This window comes from Bombina bombina, chromosome 3, assembly GCF_027579735.1.
Source record: "Bombina bombina isolate aBomBom1 chromosome 3, aBomBom1.pri, whole genome shotgun sequence".
Lineage (NCBI taxonomy): Eukaryota > Metazoa > Chordata > Amphibia > Anura > Bombinatoridae > Bombina > Bombina bombina.
In genome coordinates, this window is record NC_069501.1 from 950,548,385 (window position 1) to 950,566,143 (window position 17,759).

At 38.0% G+C, this 17,759-nt stretch overlaps 1 protein-coding gene across 3 annotated transcripts in view; it reads right to left on the reverse strand.

Moving 5' to 3' along the window:
* ENOX1 (ecto-NOX disulfide-thiol exchanger 1) overlaps positions 1-17,759 on the reverse strand; it is a 1,465,540-nt gene that overhangs the window by 942,088 nt on the left and 505,693 nt on the right. For all 3 annotated transcript variants that reach the window (XM_053707980.1, XM_053707982.1, XM_053707981.1), the window contains one exon: positions 11,163-11,246. The gene's annotated coding sequence lies outside the window, so the exon portion shown is untranslated. The remainder of the gene's footprint in view (positions 1-11,162; positions 11,247-17,759) is intronic.

A 17,759-nucleotide genomic window follows, 5' to 3' on the forward strand; every position in this document is an offset into this window, starting at 1 on the left:
GGGGCTGGCTTTGGTTCTCGGCATTCAAGTTAACTAGAGTGTATATCTGCCCATTTAGCTTACATATTAGAATGAGGAATCTACCGTCTGGATCAATTTCTAAGTATATTTTTTCAAAACTTACTTGTTTATGTATGAGGATGGCAACTCCTCTTGTTTTGTCAGAGTGTGAAGCCAATACACAGTGTACAAAATGTGGAGACTTGAGAATTGGTGCCGAGGTGGTCAATCAATGAGTCTCCTGAACAAATACTATTTTTACTTTGTTAGTGTGCACATAATTATTTAGAAGGCTACGCTTGGAAGAAGAATTTAAGCCTTTACAGTTCAAGGAAGCAAAAGTGAGAATGTCAGGCTTCCATGATAAAAAAGAAAAAAGGGGGGGGTTGGGGGGAAGTAGGAGAGATAGATGGGAGACAGTTAAGAAGAAGACCTAGGGAAGAAAAGGGAAGGTAAGACTCCACCTACTCGGGTATAACACCTAGCAGTCAGTATCTGTACAAAGCGATAACTGAATACCTCGCTGACTGTATACCAAAATGTTCTCTAGGAGGAGAAAAATAATTTATTATTAGGGACAATAAAGAAAAAAGAACAGAAGGGTCTACTACTGAAATGTACAACGATACAAAAAGATTGATATTAACAGCACAGAATCAAGATTTAGACTTATGGTTAGATAACTCTGTAGCCATAGAACTTGGTGGCCCTATTCACCGCCTAACAAGGAACTCACACATACACCTTATAGGTACTCTAATTTCTTGATCTCATCAAGATGAGAAATAAAAATGGGGGGGAGCGTTGGGTGGGAGACATAGAGACTATGTCAAGGGCTACAGTATGTCCCTAAGTAATGGTCAAACTAGAGCACATGGGGGGGAGATTAACTATAGAGTCTAAAGACTCTGGGCTAATAGAGGAAATGTTTCTATCTCTACACACTTTATTCATATTGCTGGAAAGTGATGTATTTTGATGTCTTAGTCTTGCTCCTATGGGGAAGGAGCTATTCTTCAAATTAGGTTAACAGGGTCTAAAATTGAGGAAAGCCTACTGCTTCTGCCCCATGTTGGAATATTGGGGTTTATAGGAAATAATACTACGTAGATAGGATAGCCTGTAGGGTTTATCCTTAAGCTGGGGTGATATATGTGGGCCTGATATCCAACAAGCCTATTTAACTAAATCCAGCACGAGCCTACAATCTCCAGGTCCCAGAGTCAGGTCCCATTTTGGGGTTAAGGGGTACTATGAATAGTTATTGCATCTCTACATCAGCCGCTCCAAAGTAGTTATCTCTGGTCTACAAATCAATTAAACCTGCATAAATACAATTCTTAAAGAACTGTAACAAATATCATACAATGTGGTAATGTAATGAATCATGTCATTAACGTTGAGCTCCACCCACCTTAATCGGCTAAATTAAAATGTTCAGTTACAGTGAGCCCAACCTCAAAGGTAGAAAAACAGAATTTATGCTTACCTGATAAATTACTTTCTCCAACGGTGTGTCCGGTCCACGGCGTCATCCTTACTTGTGGGATATTCTCTTCCCCAACAGGAAATGGCAAAGAGTCCCAGCAAAGCTGGTCACATGATCCCTCCTAGGCTCCGCCCACCCCAGTCATTCGACCGACGGACAGGAGGAAATATATATAGGAGAAATCATATGATACCGTGGTGACTGTAGTTAGAGAAAATAATTCATCAGACCTGATTAAAAAAAACCAGGGCGGGCCGTGGACCGGACACACCGTTGGAGAAAGTAATTTATCAGGTAAGCATAAATTCTGTTTTCTCCAACATAGTTGTGTCCGGTCCACGGCGTCATCCTTACTTGTGGGAACCAATACCAAAGCTTTAGGACACGGATGAAGGGAGGGAGCAAATCAGGTCACCTAAACGGAAGGCACCACAGCTTGCAAAACCTTTCTCCCAAAAATAGCCTCCGAAGAAGCAAAAGTATCAAATTTGTAAAATTTGGCAAAAGTGTGCAGTGAAGACCAAGTCGCTGCCTTACATATCTGGTCAACAGAAGCCTCGTTCTTGAAGGCCCATGTGGAAGCCACAGCCCTAGTGGAGTGAGCTGTGATTCTTTCAGGAGGCTGCCGTCCGGCAGTCTCATAAGCCAATCGGATAATGCTTTTAAGCCAAAAGGAAAGAGAAGTAGAAGTCGCTTTTTGACCTCTCCTTTTACCAGAATAAACAACAAACAAGGAAAATGTTTGTCTGAAATCTTTAGTAGCCTCTAAATAGAATTTTAGAGCATGGACTACGTCCAAATTGTGTAACAAACGTTCCTTCTTTGAAACTGGATTCGGACACAAAGAAGGTACAACTATCTCCTGGTTAATATTTTTGTTGGAAACAACTTTCGGAAGAAAACCAGGCTTAGTACGCAAAACCACCTTATCTGCATGGAACACCAGATAGGGCGGAGAACACTGCAGAGCAGATAACTCTGAAACTCTTCTAGCAGAAGAAATAGCAACCAAAAACAAAACTTTCCAAGATAATAACTTAATATCTACGGAATGTAAGGGTTCAAACGGAACCCCTTGAAGAACTGAAAGAACTAGATTTAGACTCCAGGGAGGAGTCAAAGGTCTGTAAACAGGCTTGATTCTAACCAGAGCCTGAACAAATGCTTGAACATCTGGCACAGCTGCCAGCCTTTTGTGAAGTAAAACAGATAAAGCAGAGATCTGTCCCTTCAGAGAACTTGCAGATAATCCTTTCTCCAAACCTTCTTGTAGAAAGGATAGAATCTTAGGAATTTTTATCTTGTTCCATGGGAATCCTTTAGATTCACACCAACAGATATATTTTTTCCATATTTTATGGTAAATTTTTCTAGCTACAGGCTTTCTAGCCTGAATCAGAGTATCTATTACAGAATCTGAAAACCCACGCTTTGATAAAATCAAGCGTTCAATCTCCAAGCCGTCAGTTGGAGGGAAACCAGATTCGGATGTTCGAATGGACCTTGAACAAGAAGGTCCTGTCTCAAAGGTAGCTTCCATGGTGGAGCCGATGACATATTCACCAGGTCTGCATACCAAGTCCTGCGTGGCCACGCAGGAGCTATCAAGATCACCGAAGCCCTCTCCTGATTGATCCTGGCTACCAGCCTGGGAATGAGAGGAAACGGTGGGAATACATAAGCTAGGTTGAAGGTCCAAGGTGCTACTAGTGCATCTACTAGAGTCGCCTTGGGATCCCTGGATCTGGACCCGTATCAAGGAACCTTGAAGTTCTGACGAGACGCCATCAGATCCATGTCTGGAATGCCCCATAATTGAGTTATTTGGGCAAAGATTTCCGGATGGAGTTCCCACTCCCCCGGATGGAAAGTCTGACGACTCAGAAAATCCGCTTCCCAATTTTCCACTCCTGGGATGTGGATTGCAGACAAGTGGCAGGAGTGATCCTCCGCCCATTGAATTATGTTGGTCACTTCTTCCATCGCCAGGGAACTCCTTGTTCCCCCCTGATGATTGATATATGCAACAGTCGTCATGTTGTCTGATTGAAACCTTATGAATTTGGCCTTTGCTAGTTGAGGCCAAGCTTTGAGAGCATTGAATATCGCTCTCAGTTCCAGAATGTTTATCGGGAGAAGAGATTCTTCCCGAGACCATAGACCCTGAGCTTTCAGGGGTTCCCAGACCGCGCCCCAGCCCACCAGACTGGCGTCGGTCGTGACAATGACCCACTCTGGTCTGCGGAAGCTCATTCCCTGTGACAGATTGTCCAGGGTCAGCCACCAACGGAGTGAATCTCTGGTCTTTTGATCTACTTGGATCGTCGGAGACAAGTCTGTATAATCCCCATTCCACTGTCTGAGCATGCACAGTTGTAATGGTCTTAGATGAATTCGTGCAAAAGGAACTATGTCCATTGCTGCAACCATCAATCCTATTACTTCCATGCACTGCGCTATGGAAGGACGAAGAACAGAATGAAGTACTTGACAAGAGCTTAGAATTTTTGATTTTCTGACCTCTGTCAGAAAAATCCTCATTTCTAAGGAATCTATTATTGTTCCCAAGAAGGGAACTCTTGTTGACGGGGACAGAGAACTTTTTTCTTTGTTCACCTTCCATCCGTGAGATCTGAGAAAGGCTAGGACGATGTCCGTATGAGCCTTTGCTTTTGACAGAGACGACGCTTGAATCAGGATGTCGTCCAAGTAAGGTACTACTGCAATGCCCCTTGGTCTTAGAACCGCTAGAAGGGACCCTAGTACCTTTGTGAAAATCCTTGGAGCAGTGGCTAATCCGAATGGAAGTGCCACAAACTGGTAATGCTTGTCCAGAAAAGCGAACCTTAGGAACTGATGATGTTCCTTGTGGATAGGAATATGTAGGTACGCATCCTTTAAATCCACGGTAGTCATAAATTGATTTTCCTGGATAGTAGGTAGGATCGTTCGAATAGTTTCCATTTTGAACGATGGAACCTTGAGAAATTTGTTTAGGATCTTGAGATCCAAAATTGGTCTGAATGTTCCCTCTTTTTTGGGAACTATGAACAGGTTGGAATAAAAACCCATCCCTTGTTCTCTTATTGGAACAGGATGAATCACTCCCATCTTTAACAGGTCTTCTACACAATGTAAGAACGCCTGTCTTTTTATTTGGTTTGAAGATAATTGAGACCTGTGGAACCTTCCCCTTGGGGGTAGTTCCTTGAATTCCAGGAGATAACATTGAGAAACTATTTCTAGCGCCCAAGGATCCTGAACATCTCTTGCCCAAGCCTGAGCAAAAAAATTTAAATGGGGAGACACCTTGGCTTTCATACATATAGAACATAGCTTATCTGATGGTACAGACATGTTAAACAGGCTTAAACTTGTCAACAAAGCACAAAAAACGTTTTAAAATAAAACCGTTACTGTCACTTTAAATTTCAAACTGAAAACACTTTATTACTGAATATGTGAAAAAGTATGAAGGAATTGTTCAAAATTCACCAAAATTTCACCACAGTGTCTTAAAGCATTAAAAGTATTGCACACCAAATTTCAGAGCTTTAACCCTTAAATTAACGGAACCGGAGCCGTTTTTACATTTAACCCCTATACAGTCCCAGCTATATGCTTTACTGAGACCCAACCAAGCCCAGAGGGGAATACGATACCAAATGATGCCTTCTATAAGCTTTTTCAGTGATTCTTAGCTCCTCACACATGCATCTGCATGCCTTGCTCTCCAAAACAACTGCGCATTAGTGGCGCGAAAATGAGGCTCTGTCTATAACTAGAAAAGGCCCCCATCTGAAAAAGGTGTCCAACACAGTGCCTGCCGTTTTTCTAAACAATCCCCAAGATTATAATAACCATTAATAGTTAGAATCTGCAAAATATGCCTAGCAAAGCAATCGTTTTAGCCCAGAAAAATGTCTACCAGTTTTTTAAGCCCTTATGCAGCCCTTTATTCTTTTATTTAACTAAGAAAATGGCTTACCGGTCCCCATAAGGGGAAATGACAGCCTTCCAGCATTACATAGTCTTGTTAGAAATATGGCCAGTCATACCTTAAGCAGAAAAGTCTGCCAACTGTTTCCCCCAACTGAAGTTACTTCATCTCAACAGTCCTGTGTGGAAACAGCAATCGATTTTAGTAACTTCTGCTAAAATCATCTTCCTCTTACAAACAGAAATCTTCATCTCTTTTCTGTTTCAGAGTAAATAGTACATACCAGCACTATTTTAAAATAACAAACACTTGATTGAAGAATAAAAACTACATTTAAACACCAAATAACTCTTAACCATCTCCGTGGAGATGTTGCCTGTGCAACGGCAAAGAGAATGACTGGGGTGGGCGGAGCCTAGGAGGGATCATGTGACCAGCTTTGCTGGGACTCTTTGCCATTTCCTGTTGGGGAAGAGAATATCCCACAAGTAAGGGTGACGCCGTGGACCGGACACACCTATGTTGGAGAAACTCTTAACTATTAGTTTAATTTAATAATACCATATATGGGGTACTAAAGAATGGTACTGTTACAGCCCCCCCAACAGAAGGAGGTGACTATCTTTCAAGCTGTAGGCTTAGACCTGGGGTCAAGGGGATATAAGAGGTCCCAATGATCTGTCACTTAAATATGTCAGGAAGACCGCTATCAAATAGACATAAATGAATGTGGTGGATATAACTCAGCTGGACAGGGCCTAAGCCCCTATGTCAGTGAATAAATTAATCTACTTGTACGGTCTATGTGAGAACACTTTATCACCAGGTCTATAACTTATCTGCATTTTGGGCCATAGTATGCTATGAGCTGGTACCAATCCTCAATGGTGAGAGATCTTAAATACGTTTTACCAAACTAACCTGTCATACCCCCCATATAGAACTATATATAAACCTTATCCCTGCAACCAGTGAGGGCCTAGGAAGGAAAAAACATCAACCATAACATAACAATACAACATTGTGGTGTACAATAACATTGATGATGGACATACCTCCTTGGAGGCATTTAGCCCTAAACACTTGCACCTGAGTAGCATACTTACAGAGTCAGAGATTCCCTATCTAGTAACTTGGGCTAACTATACCCAGAATTAAGCACCAGTCACTCAGTTCAAGTATCAGCATCTGTGAGGTGATTCAGTGAGGTCCTGCGGACACTCTTAGGGTCCTGCACAGGGGCAGAACGCTGTGGAAGAGGTGACCATTCCGGTGCAGTCACCTGGAGCTGTTGTGAAGACCCTGCCTCCACAAGATTTGATGTATTTTTTGTTAAGTCCCATTCTTTAAGGAGGTCCATACCTTTATGACATTTTTGTTTTTATTCATTTTGCGTTTTGTCAATCCCATACGTCTATTTGCAGCCAAAGCAGAGTCTCTTTGTGAATACCTGGTTTCCACTGCCATATGATAATGAGATAGTTATTATGTACCGTTTATTCCTGTATTTGCCATGTGAAATTTGGGTGTTCTAGTAGTCCTAATATCAGATCCAAATGGAGATAACCCGCAATTGGTAAGTTGAGGTGTAATTTCCATTGTATGGTGTTTCTGGTTGGGTTTTATATGTATATATTGAGGAGTCCCAATATCACTGTATACCAGTGATAAGTTGAAAATGCAGGGTGTCTGCACTAAGGCTGTGATGTAAAAGTCAGCATAAAAACCTATCTCGTCTTCAGGTTTAACCGTGGCTTACTGGTATCTGGAGAAACAGGAGCAATTTTGTCCGGCGGCCTGGATGTATGTGCTGTCCTTGCAGCCACGCCTGGTCCCTTCAGCGCTAACTGCAAGCCGTGATCAATCAGGGCAGCCTTCTTGCTGTGTGGATTACATTTGTCATCCTGTGCAGCTTGATGCAGGTCCCACAAATTCAGTTGTATCAGAAGATCTTCTGCAGACGGAGGCTTCTCCTCCATTATTGTTCCGTTTCGGTCATCATCTTTGCTTAAAGGTGTTGTAGAGGTCCGTGCTGAATCTTCTGCAGCTATGCGTTCTGTCGTCGGCTCTCCATGCAATCTATTGGGAATGGTCACTGGTATATTCTGAGAAGTAGGTTATTCAGTATAGCCAAACGCTGATCCAGTTCCTGCTCTAATCTTGCGGTCCCCATCTTGAAATGATCTTGTGGACAGCAACTTGATAATTGAGGTTCGTACCACTAAGATGTTGTTGTAGATTGCTTGCATTGCCTAAATATTTTTTTTAACACCATTCTTTGAAAAACATTATCAACAAATCAAACAAATGCAAAGACGGAAAAGATTAATGACGGTATACAACAAACATGGCCCTTGTAAAAAAAACAAAGCTCTTTCCTCTCTGCTACATGGTATGGTTTGATAATATATATGATGCACCTTTTGACAGGTTAAATTGCATTTGTTTGTCATATATGCTGAGAGTTTTTTAAAAATAATAATAATAAACTACAGCCTCATGTCTCTCCCCCATAAATATATAACTATATGCATAAAATGTATATATGACGTTAGCAATTTTGGCCCATTTTATAATAACAATAATATTTACTTGACTTTTAATTTCAGAGCCAGGAGTATTAGACAAATACATACAAAATGTCTCTCAGGGGGGAGATGTAATACATTAAAACAACTTTCTGCTTGTTGACTAAGGGGCCGATTTAACATTGTGCAAGCAGACATGATCCGATATTGTGGATCATGTCCGCTGCACATCTATAAATGCCGACAGCATACGCTCTCGGGATTTATCATTGCACCTGCAGTTCTGGTGAACTGCTGGTGCAATGCCACCCCCTGCAAATTTGAGGCCAATCGGCCCCCAGCGGGGGTATCAATCAACCCGATCATATTCGATCGGGTTGATTTCCGGCGATGTTTGTCCGCCGCCTCAGAGCAGACGGACAGGTTATGGAGCAGCGGTCTTTAGACCACTGCTTCATAACTTGTGTTTCTGGCGAGCCTGAAAAACACGGGGCATCAAGCTCCTGATAAATATGCCCCTAAGTGGCAACCTACAAAGATGAATTGCAATTGAAAAATTGACTATGATGCCTCTTGACTTATGGATTTGTAGGAGGGAAGTCAAATGACAGTTGTCAGTAAACTTTATTATTTTAAGAAATGTCTAAATCATTTAACACAAATAAAATTACAATTCCCACTAAGGCACAATCAATCTGACGCACAATGCCAGCTGAAAGATGATGGAAATACACTCTTTAAAATGAGATCAGGGCTGTATGGCAAAAGGCAAATGGGATAAAAGTAGGCATCACAAATCTGGGCTCACTCAAAGCTGTTTTTCACACTGCTTGTTAGCAGTTAGAACACACGTGAGCAAGAAGCGTAACGGCCACTTTGAGTGAGCTACATCGGATTGCCTTCTTAAAAAGCAGGAGTTTTTTGCTATTAAACTCATACCCAGTTACCCATTATCACGCACAGGAGTGACCCTACAAACCGGCCGATATTTACTAAAAAGATACCACTCTCATATGCGGCTCAAGATTGATCCTATACTCTGTGAGCCGTGAGTCTATGAACAATCCATTTGCGCTGTATTTACTTATTGTTTATTGGTTGTTTTAATAGTGTATTGCACTTATTAGATCTCGCCCCTTTATGAGGATTTAATTTTACTCTGAGTATACATTAATTATTTGTTTTTATGTGATAGACTTTATAGTATCATTTTAATCGAAGCTAACATTAATCATTTGTTTTTATGTGTGTTAGATTTTATATATCATCTGATTTAAGACTGTTTTTAGCACTCCTTTAATATTCACACCCCTCTTCTGTAATCTGCTTTATCGAGCTCATCTCTAGAGGTTAGGTGTGGTCCACACATTTATATAGGAGCTTGTCTAGATTGTATTTTATTTAGATACATGGTTGTTTTTTAGATATATGAACTGATTGTTTATACTTTTTTATATGCGTATGATTATTAAATTATTTACCCATATGTTTGATTTTATTTATTTTTTAAAACTTTGAGATTATCTCTCCACTTATAGATCATTTAACCTTAGCTTTTAGCGCCAATACTCCCCAGTCCAATTTTCAAAGAGCCAAAGACTTGTTAAGTCATTAATTATTTGCCCAAAACTACCCATGCTTTTTGAGAAATGGTTTCTTGCAATAAAGAGCTTTCTATAGAACATAAATGTCTTACTAGCACAATGCTAAATGTTTCATATATCCCTGTACAAATATGAGACCCCTAGATGCCTAGCCATTAAGTCAAACAGAGCATTATAATGAAAACAATGTATGAGTATATATATATATATATATATATATATATATATATATAGTTAAGAATCATTCTCTATAAAATGTAAAAAACAAAACTGTTTTGTACATGATCACTGATATATATTAAATTTAATAAAAAAATTACTCAATTTAAATTTAAATTAGCGTTCATACAAAAGACGTCAGTTACAGGTTAAAGTATATAGCAAATATAAGACAAAAATATCACATAAGCATATGACATCATAAAGAGCAGAAACAGTACATCGGCAGAAAATATGTTACATTTATATAATAACAATATCACTTCTTTACGGCTAAACAATACAAAATATATATTTAAGGCAATTCCAAACAAAGCATAATAGACAGGTATATATCGTTTTATAATTTTAAAAAAACTGAATCATAATTTAAGGAAAGGAAACCAGATTAGTTAAATTTCTCCAGATTAAACCTATGAAAATATCCAATGCAGCTGTTTCAAAATTATACAGGTTTGCAAAAACTAAACAATGACATAATACATGTTGGCACGCCATGCCTTCTTGCGTATAGATGTTAATTTTCCATCCCTATAGTTTCACATAAAAAACGTTCAGGATTCTCACGCTATTATCTCCAAGGAGCCTTACCTGTTATTTGTCTTTGTGCAACCAATTGTCTAATTGAGTAAACAGGTGTCTTTTGTTGCTAAGTGATCATAATTAAAGTTCTTCTGAAAATGCCTGCACCTGCCTGCGTACAATATACATGTTCTACACACGCTGATCCAAAGAGACAACGCACAAACAAGCTTTAGCATTGAACTAAATGACATGTCACTAGATGCACTTTTATCAGAACCTATTAAAAAAAATGTCATTTGGGGTCACTCATTATTTTTATGCTTTGCTCTTCTTTGATTCTACATTTACATTTTTTATAGAGTTCTGAACATCAATGCTTGCATATAAAATAGGTAAAACCAGGATGCAATTCATTGGATTTCCATATTATCTGTCAATCGAATTTCTAATTAGATTAACTATGTAAATTGATTTAGCAGATGCTAAATAAGACTAGGAAAGTGTCCAGAAATGATTGTGTCACATCTTAATAACTATAAAGAAATGCATAACTTGCATTAAGGTTGCTCCATTTATATATATGTTTTCTAATGATAAAGAGATATGTGAAGCTAATTGTCTTGTGACAATCTCAAGCACCTGCTTATCCATAAAACTACACAAAATGATTTGACTGGGAATATTCATTCTTCCCAGAAACAAATAATAAAAAAAAACCAATACTGGCATTGGCATATTAGTAGACACCTATTTACTCTCTGTACTGCTTAACTAACACAGATTGTCACAGGGTATAAGTCATGACAAATAGTTTTGCACTGAGAGAACCCACAGCATTGGAACATCTGTTGACTTACATTTACAAAGGCTGTTAATCTTGTAGCATTCTTATTCCTTTACAGTCCACGGAATACAAACTGGATGTGTCGCTTTAGAGTGCACTGAAAACACAGAAAGAAAAAGCAAAGTGAGACGTGATTGGTGAGATTTCCTTCTTCTGGGGAACATTCTTTAAAACCCAGATGAGATGAAGCTCTTAATACAATGATTCCCAAAGCACATTCTTTTATGAAGCAATCTTATTCCACAAATGTAATTTTTAATCATCTGTGAAGAATGTAGTTATTGCTTAACCTGCGCTGTGCGTTATTAGGGCATCCTGCTTTTCCCTTAGAGATTAGGCGGCATTTTTATGGTTTTGTTACAAGAAGATTATTTATTTGGGTGCATATATCTGTACTGGTTGAAATCCTTAATGGTAATTATAGCGGGTGATTAAGGAGTAGAATGCGGGCAAAGAAATTCTAATATGTACCCTTCAATTTAATAAATAAATAGACTTTTGCATTAAAATAAGCATTATTCTGGCTGAGTTTCATATTATTTAGGTATGTTTATCATATGAGAACCTATTTAAAACATAATAAAGTTTATTCACGAAGGATTGTTATAAATTTCACCTGAGATAAAATAATTTCCTTAAAAATTTTTCATGATTCAAATAGAGCAAGCAGTTTTAACACATTTCCCAATTTACTACCATTATCAAATCTTGCACAGTGTTTTTTATATGCATTCTTTCTGAGGCCCCATCTCCTACTTAGCATGTGCACAAGTTCACAGTGTATACCTATACTAGCCTGTGATTGGATGATGGCTGGCACATAATACAGGGGGGCAGCAAATGGGGAAGTAAAAATAAATTTGCCAGAAAAAAATCTACTGCTTATTCAAAATAGTTTGCACTTTTCCCAAAGGATTATGATTGACCTCCCCAATAAGTTTAACCTCTACACTGTATCCTGTGAACCAATAACAAGTGGCATATGTGCGTATTAACAAATCACTACCTATTTTTAAGTAGTACATTGCCGCTCCTGAGCCTATCTAGGAATGTTTTCAACAAAGAATACAAAGAGAAATGTAAATTTGACAGAGAAAGTAAATTTAAAAGTCTCTTAAAATTGCATACTGACTTATGACAGTTTAATTTTGACTTCCATGTCCCTTTAAATGAAAGAATTTAGATATTTTAGTAATAAACAGCTTTTATCAAAGATTATTAAACAAAGCTTTGCCTTCCAGCACATGCTAACAATGTCTTTCAAATTAAAGGGATAGTCTACTCCAATTTGTTTATTATTTTTTGCATAACCAACACAGTTATATAAATATACTTTTTACCTCTGTGATTACCTTGTATCTAAGCCTCTGTAGACTGCCCCCTTTTTTCAGTTATTTTGACAGACTTTCATTTTAGCCCATCAGTGCTGACTCCTATGTAATTATATTGGTGTGAGCACAATGTTATCAATATCGCACACATGAATGAATGAATGCCCTCTAGCTGTGAAAAACCAGTAAAATGCATTCAGATAAGAGGCAGCCTTCAATGGCTTAGAAATTAGCACATATGTCTACTTAGGTTTACCTTTCAACTAAGAATACCAAGAGAACAAAGCATTTTTGATGATTAAAGTAAATTGGAAAGTTGTCTAAAATTGCAGGCCCTGTCTGAATCATGAAAGTTTAATTTTGACTAGACTGTCCCTTTAACTGTCCTGTGCCTCACCAGGAGCCAGGTCACAGGTGATACAGTATTGACAAACACTATATACACTATAAACACTATAGTTCTGGGTTGTGTGACTTGAAAAGAGACCCTTTCTGTCCCTACTTATATAACACAAGGACCCTCACATGAAAGAGGGGGCTTTAATTATTCAAATAAGTGTTTCATATATATATATCCTCCATATGATAATCATAATATTAATGTTTGCATTTTATTCCTACTCACTTTCTGTATTAAGTACAAGACCGCACAACATTTTAGATTATTATTTTTATTTAAAACTGTGTAGAATCCTTCATTTTTATATTTTGGAAAGATGAACTGATGCTGAAGCATAAATCATAAAGTTTAAAAATGTATGGCATTTTCACATCTGGGTTGTGGTGCTGAACATCAGGTGATATCAGGAACTGATATTTATATTTATCTTTCCCTTTTTTTTTTAAACTGAGATCCTCAATTTAAAGGGATGCTAAATAATGGCATTTTTTAGTGCAGATTTCATAGCACTTGTATAGATGTCTGTTTATACCTCCAAACTTACCAAGTGCCCCATATCAAGCAAGGCCTTTTTTAAAGCTTGATATAATTGCCTGATAGCAAAGTCTGTACTGCTCATCCCATTGAACTCTTTTTTATAGAGGAATGTATAACACTTCAAAATAGCACAACCATTGTGACTGATAAATAGTGAATTGCAATTACTAATTGTTTGTATTTCAATATTTATTTTAGTGTGAAGGCCAAGTTGAACAACAGCTAATACATGGCCCATCTTTAATACTATACAGTACACCAGCTTGAGCAGATAAACAGGAGAGCATGCAGCTATTTTCAATGAGTCGGGTGGCAGAGTTTTTGATTGGCTGTACTGCCCAGTGATATGAAGCTTGCAAAATGGCTTTGGAGAATATGAGTCACTATTATTATCATTATTTGTTTGTAGCACTACGCAATAAGATACATGCTGAAAAAGATTCTGTCCCTTTAAAATAGGGAATAGAATGATATGGCTATTGAACAGGAATAAGCACAGTAAGAGAGATTTAGGTATATGCCCCGTCTTCTACAAGTATCTTGACAGAGAATGGTCATTTGTGATAGTTCCTTTCAATTACCAAAGCTTTGTGTGCTATTGTGTTTTCTCTACTGGTTCGAAAATGTTTCTGAAAACAATAAAACAAATGATCTCTCTGTGTGAGGAGATCTTCTCTTCCACTGGGGATCAATAGTGGAAAATGCAGTAGCTGGTCCAAGTATTGCTGGAAATTGTTGCAGAACAGTGTCCTGATCAGTGCCAGAATGAACAGAGCAATTGCACAGCAGAGAATGAACTCAGGAACTGCCAAGATCTATCAGAACTGTGAAGATCATAAACCTGTAAGAATCGGTCTAAGCAAAATGTACCTAAACCTTTTTCTGAAATACAGGGGGAAATTAAAATCCATCAAGACATTAGATCAATGTGTTTAATCTCATATATATCACAATTCAGATTTTGCATTATAGATTATGCTTTGTAGAACACTGGGGGGGACACATAATAATTTGTCTATTCTTTACAGTGAATGGAAAAAATAGTAACTGTATTGCCTAGTAACAGTTGTGTATTTTATATATATATATATATATATATATATATATATATATATATACGACAAAGTAATTTACCCTTTTACATCACATTATATGTAATACTCAACCTATTTTCCAGACTGAAAATTAAAAAAAAAAATCTGCATGTATTAGAATTTTTTTTTTTTTTTTTAGAATGTGCAAAATATTATATTCTAAAGGATTATCTTTGATATTATACTGTTATTATTATAGTGTAAAATATTATCAGCCATGGCTACTATTTTGTCTAGATACATTTATAATAAGGCCTAATTTTGGTGCTCTGACAAAATGCAGAAGGACATTTGGCAGAAGGACATTTGGCAGACGGACATTTGGCCGACGGACATTTGGCTGACAGACAGAAAGCTAAAGAATGTTCCGATTTCGGCCGAGGGCAGATGCGTTCCAGAGTGCTCTGTTCTAATCAGAGCCTCGGGCGCCGCAACTGCCTCTGGGAACCTTACCATGGGTCCCAGGCAGCACGTTTTGTAATTCTCTGTCTGGGAAATTATCTATCTATCAAATCTATCTATTTATCTATCAAATCTATCTATCGTATCTATCAAATGTATCTATTGCATCTATTGATCTATCTATCTAATCTATGTATCTATCTATCAAATCTATCTATCTTGTGCCGGACTGTTATCTGACAGCCACTTGTGTTTCGGCCAAATGTCCGTCGGCTAAAAGTCCGGCCACGCTAATTTTAGACCCTTTTATAAACAGGTCTTATTATATCACGACTATCTCTTATCTCTAACTATAAACATTGTTTAGTGAGGTCTCTGTTTCAGTCCAGGTTCACAATGCTGTGGTAACAATAGTTTGCATAGATACACATATTTTACTGTGTTCATTATAAATATAATATAAATGCCCTTCTAGTTATGTAAAAAAAATCCTAACTATACAAGTATTTATTTATATAATATAGATATTACATAGTACAAGCAGAGCTCAAGCAATTGCATTAATAATGTGCTGCCTGGGTCAGAAAATAAAATGATGCCCCCAACTCTCTTTCCACTACAGCCTAAACCCAACCACTGCACTACATCTTAAAGGCAAAAGAGATACCTAGTTATGTACAAGAGCACTTTAATATTATATATATGTAATATATGTAAAGTGATGCCTCTGTCCCATGGTTCTACCAGGACCCATTATAGAGCCAGTCTTGGTGACTAGTTTTATATATTTTTTTATTTTTATTTTTAAATTGGAGATTTCTATTGCAACATTAATTGTGCTTGCTTGCCTATGAATTTCCATCAACATTTTTGGAAACATGCCTTTTTATCATATTTTTTTTTTTTTCCAAAATACATAATAAGATACTATCCTATGAAAAAACCTGCATCCTCTTTAAATAATCTTCTCAACTTAAATGACTAAGGCCTAGATTTGGAGTTTGGCGGTAGATGGGTTGTTAACGCTACGCAGGCTTTTTTCTGGCCGCACCATAAAATTAACTCTGGTATTGAGAGTCCAAAAAAATGCTGCGTTAGGCTCCAAAAAAGGAGCGTAGAGCATTTTTACCGCAAATGCAACTCTCGATACCAGAGTTGCTTACGGACGCGGCCAGCCTCAAAAACGTGCTCGTGCACGATTCTCCCATAGGAAACAATGGGGCTGTTTGAGCTGAAAAAAAACCTAACACCTGCAAAAAAGCCGCGTTCAGCTCCTAACGCAGCCCCATTGTTTCCTATGGGGAAACACTTCCTACGTCTGCACCTAACACTCTAACATGTACCCCGAGTCTAAACACCCCTAACCTTACACTTATAAAACCCCTAATCTGCCGCCCCCGCTATCGCTGACCCCTGCATTATATTATTAACCCCTAATCTGCCACTCCGGACACCGCCGCTACTTACATTATCCCTATGTACCCCTAATCTGCTGCCCCTAACACCGCCGACCCCTGTATTATATTTATTAACCCCTAACCTGCCCCCCACAACGTCGCCGCCAGCTACTTACAATAATTAACCCCTAATCTTCCGCTCCGTAAACCGCCGCAACTTACATTATCCCTATGTACCCCTAATCTGCTGCCCCTAACACCGCCGACCCCTATATTATATTTATTAACCCCTAACCTGCCCCCCACAACGTCGCCGCCAGCTACTTACAATAATTAACCCCTAATCTGCCGACTGCAAAGCGCCGCCACCTACGTTATCCTTATGTACCCCTAATCTGCTGCCCCTAACACCGCCGACCCCTATATTATATTTATTAACCCCTAATCTGCCCCCCTCAACGTCGCCGACACCTGCCTACACTTATTAACCCCTAATCTGCCGAGCGGACCTGAGCGCTACTATAATAAAGTTATTAACCCCTAATCCGCCTCACTAACCCTATCATAAATAGTATTAACCCCTAATCTGCCCTCCCTAACATCGCCGACACCTAACTTCAATTATTAACCCCTAATCTGACGACCGGAGCTCACCGCTACTATAATAAATGGATTAACCCCTAAAGCTAAGTCTAACCCTAACACTAACACCCCCTAACTTAAATATAATTTACATCTAACAAAATTAATTAACTCTTATTAAATAAATTAATCCTATTTAAAGATAAATACTTATCTGTAAAATAAATCCTAATATAGCTACAATATAAATTATAATTACATTGTAGCTATTTTAGGATTAATATTTATTTTACAGGCAACTTTGTAATTATTTTAACCAGGTACAATAGCTATTAAATAGTTAAGAACTATTTAATAGTTACCTAGTTAAAATAATAACAAAATTACCTGTAAAATAAATCCTAACCTAAGTTATAATTAAACCTAACACTACCCTATCAATAAATTAATTAAATAAAATACCTACAATTACCTACAATTAACCTAACACTACACTATCAATAAATAAATTAAATACAATTCCTACAAATAACTACAATTACATAAACTAACTAAAGTACAAAAAATAAAAAAGAACTAAGTTACAAAAAATAAAAAAATATTTACAAACATAAGAAAAATATTACAACAATTTTAAACTAATTACACCTACTCTAAGCCCCCTAATAAAATTACAAAGACCCCCAAAATAAAAAAATGCCCTACCCTATTCTAAATTAATAGAGTTAAAAGCTCTTTTACCTTACCAGCCCTGAACAGGGCCCTTTGCGGGGCATGCCCCAAGAAAATCAGCTCTTTTGCCTGTAAAAAAACCATACAATACCCCCCACCAACATTACAACCCACCACCCACATACCCCTAATCTA